Genomic DNA, 3,134 nt, shown 5'->3' with positions numbered 1-3,134 from the left:
CAAGATCCTTCCTATTTAAGATTTCTACCTTGGCCCAAGCTCCGCACTTCCTCACCCAGAGCCATCATTAGAACAGGGACCCGCAAGCCTGATTTCTGCCAGCTCATTTTGCATGTATGAACATTTAATTTTACCTTTTTTTTTTTCCTCCCAAGACAGGGTTTCTCTCTGTGTATCCTTGACTATCCTGGACTCGCTTTGTAGACCAGGCTGGCCTTGAACTCACAGCAATCCACCTGCCTCGGCCTCCCGAGTGCTGAGATTAAAGGAGTGCGCCACCACGCCTAATTTTACCTTTTTCAATGTTTGCATAAAGAGATGAAAAATTTAGTTTTATATTTTTAGGCAGTGTTGGCAAATGTATTGTTCTTAACTCTTAGCTTGCTGGAACACAAAAAGGGACTTCCTGTAACATTCCCAATTAACATTATTCCTCTCACCGTACCTGACTGCTGCTGTACACCAGATAAAGTTATTCCTCATTTTTATAACTTCCAATAAAGTATAACTCTGATTACTGGAGAAAAATAATTGATTAATACATGGAATATTTTCAAGGAAATATTTCTATTCCGGAAAGTAGAAAACCCTGCAGCTGTTCACAAAAGGACAAATTTCAGCTAATATTTAAAAACAATTCTCTGTGGCAGATAGCAGAAAATACCTTCTGCTATGTGGAATATATGTTTGTGTGACTGTGTGTGTGGAAATGTGGGTATGTATGGGTACGTGTACATGTGTGTATGCTTGGGTTTCATAGTAATTGTCTCTGTTTTTATTTTCTCCCTTGAAATTTATTTTTCATGATTTAAAGTTTCCATCACAAAAATTTTCAGGCATTTGAGTGTGTCAGTCTAAACATGATGTGTCATGATGAACATGTAGCTCGGTGAGAGGGCTTGACCAGCAAAGGACGCAGGCCCTGGGTTCACGCCCCAGGACCCTCCCTCCATTAACTTAAAACGAAAAGAAAAACAAAACAAAACAAAACAAAAATAGAATTGTAACTAGAAGGCAGGTGTGGAGATGGAGTAACTGACAGAAAACTTCCCGTTCTTGTATCAGTTCTTAACTTTAAGGAGAAAGTACTAATGTGAAGTGCAGTAACTTTTCCACGTGATACACTGATGAAAGTCTTCGATCTCTCTCCCATCCTTGGCTTGTGATGGAAGGTAAAAGAAAAGAAAATGTCCATCAAAGTAAGCCGGGAAGCACTAGTATAAACCGAAGTCAATAGATAATTATAAAAACGTAAAGTTTTATCCCCCCCCCCTTTTTTTTTCTAGTTAAACTATCTTTGTAGGGATGTTTGTGGACTTCATTGTCTCCTGTGCCAGAGAGCTTTGAATTTTCATTGCATATTCTTTTCAATAGCAAGAGCCTCTGAATACAGTACCCATCTCATGCTGGTGTCCCTAAAAGAAGGCCAGGAGAGCCGGTTGTGCATAGGCGAATGAAAGCCATTAGTTTAATCACGGTGGCCCCCGTGCTTCCTCACACGTGCTCAGGCACCTGCATTACCTCTGTCACTGAAGCTTCCTCCGCAGGGACTCACCACTGGAAATTTTCAAGACTACATTTTCTATTGTTTTGAGAATTTACTGCCTTTATGTAATCGCTTTATGCAACAACAAATCAGGAAACCATTACAAAATTCAGATGAAGCAGCCGTTCTCCCTGCCTGGGTTAAATTGTGATTTGAAGACATGTAATTGAAAATCTGCTCCTAAAATACATCTTCTGATGAGCTGGAATCAGAAGCATGTCTTTTCTCTCTGGTTACTTTAAAAATCCTTTTTTAGGTGGGGTAAGCAAATTCAATTTATTTTTACTGAAGCACATAATCAGACAGCAGTCAATATTCAGAGCTAGGGGTGTAGCTTAGAGGTACATTGCTTGTCTAGCGTTCCTGAGGCCCTGGTTCAATCCCTAATATGGCATTCATAAACAGAGACAGATAGAGAGAGAGGTGATAGATAGATAGATAGATAGATAGATAGATAGATAGATAGACAAATTGCAATAACTGTGAAGCATTTAACACTTCTCTACAATACCCCACTCTTTTATTAAAACAGTATCATTAACTCCCGTGGCACTGGGAGCATAAGAAATCTTGGTCAACTCTTGGTGTAAACACATTGTTTCAGTAAAGCCTTTTGGAGATAACTTTTTCTGTATATGTATGTATAACTACTCAACAATGTTCTCATAAAGTTCCATATGTACAATTTGAAAACTACAACTATAGGAAACAAAATCCTGAAAACTGTTAATATCTAGGTTGCACCCACATACCCTGGGTATTAGGATTTTTACTTTATAAAAATACTGTGGTGCATTTTGATACACTGAGTTATTCTCTAGAAATGAGGACATTGCCATGACTTGGCTTCAGCCTGGTTAAAGAAGTACAAAAGAGCAAAATAAGTACAAAAAAAGTACAGACAAGCGCTGAGAAGGTGCAGTGACAACTGAGGGAGGGAAGGTTATTAGCCAGGATGCTTCAGAGAAAACAAGGCCATTTAGGAACAATTAGGAATAATCCTGTTGAGAAGACAAGGAAGACAGGCTGGTCTTTCATACAGACTTGCTGAGATCGTACGTGCTGGGTCCAAAGCACAGGGAGAGAGGTTGCCCTTGGGTGGAAGAGACACAGCCTTGTGATTCAGAGAAGGGAGCCCAAAAAGGATAGACAGGATGGGCCTGGACATTTGATGCTAGAAAACAGAGAGATTCCCTGTTAAAAGGCTTCTGGGTTTTGCTGTGAGGGCTGAGATCGTCTACTGAATATGTGAAGAGGGAATAGAAATTTGCTTTTTTTAATGTTTAATAAAATTAACTAGTCTGATAACTTTTGGCTAGTGTTCAATGTCATTAAGTAGGCAAGTGTGCTGTTTTGATATGGTGCACAGCAAAATGGCTTTTCACACATGCTCTTGGGAACACAGCAGGTGCTGATTTCCTCTACTATAATTTACATATTGATTTTTTTCATTAAAGAATGTCAGGAACTTCAACTGAGATAGAAATTTGGGCCTCGCCTTGCATTTATAGTACAGTATCTATTTTCTAAATTTTATTTTTATGTATTATTCTGTATACACATGTGTGGGTAATATGAATTCAGGTGT

The sequence above is a fragment of the Acomys russatus genome, chromosome 10 (genome assembly GCF_903995435.1).
Source record: "Acomys russatus chromosome 10, mAcoRus1.1, whole genome shotgun sequence".
Lineage (NCBI taxonomy): Eukaryota > Metazoa > Chordata > Mammalia > Rodentia > Muridae > Acomys > Acomys russatus.
Note: the sequence above shows the minus strand (reverse complement) of the source record.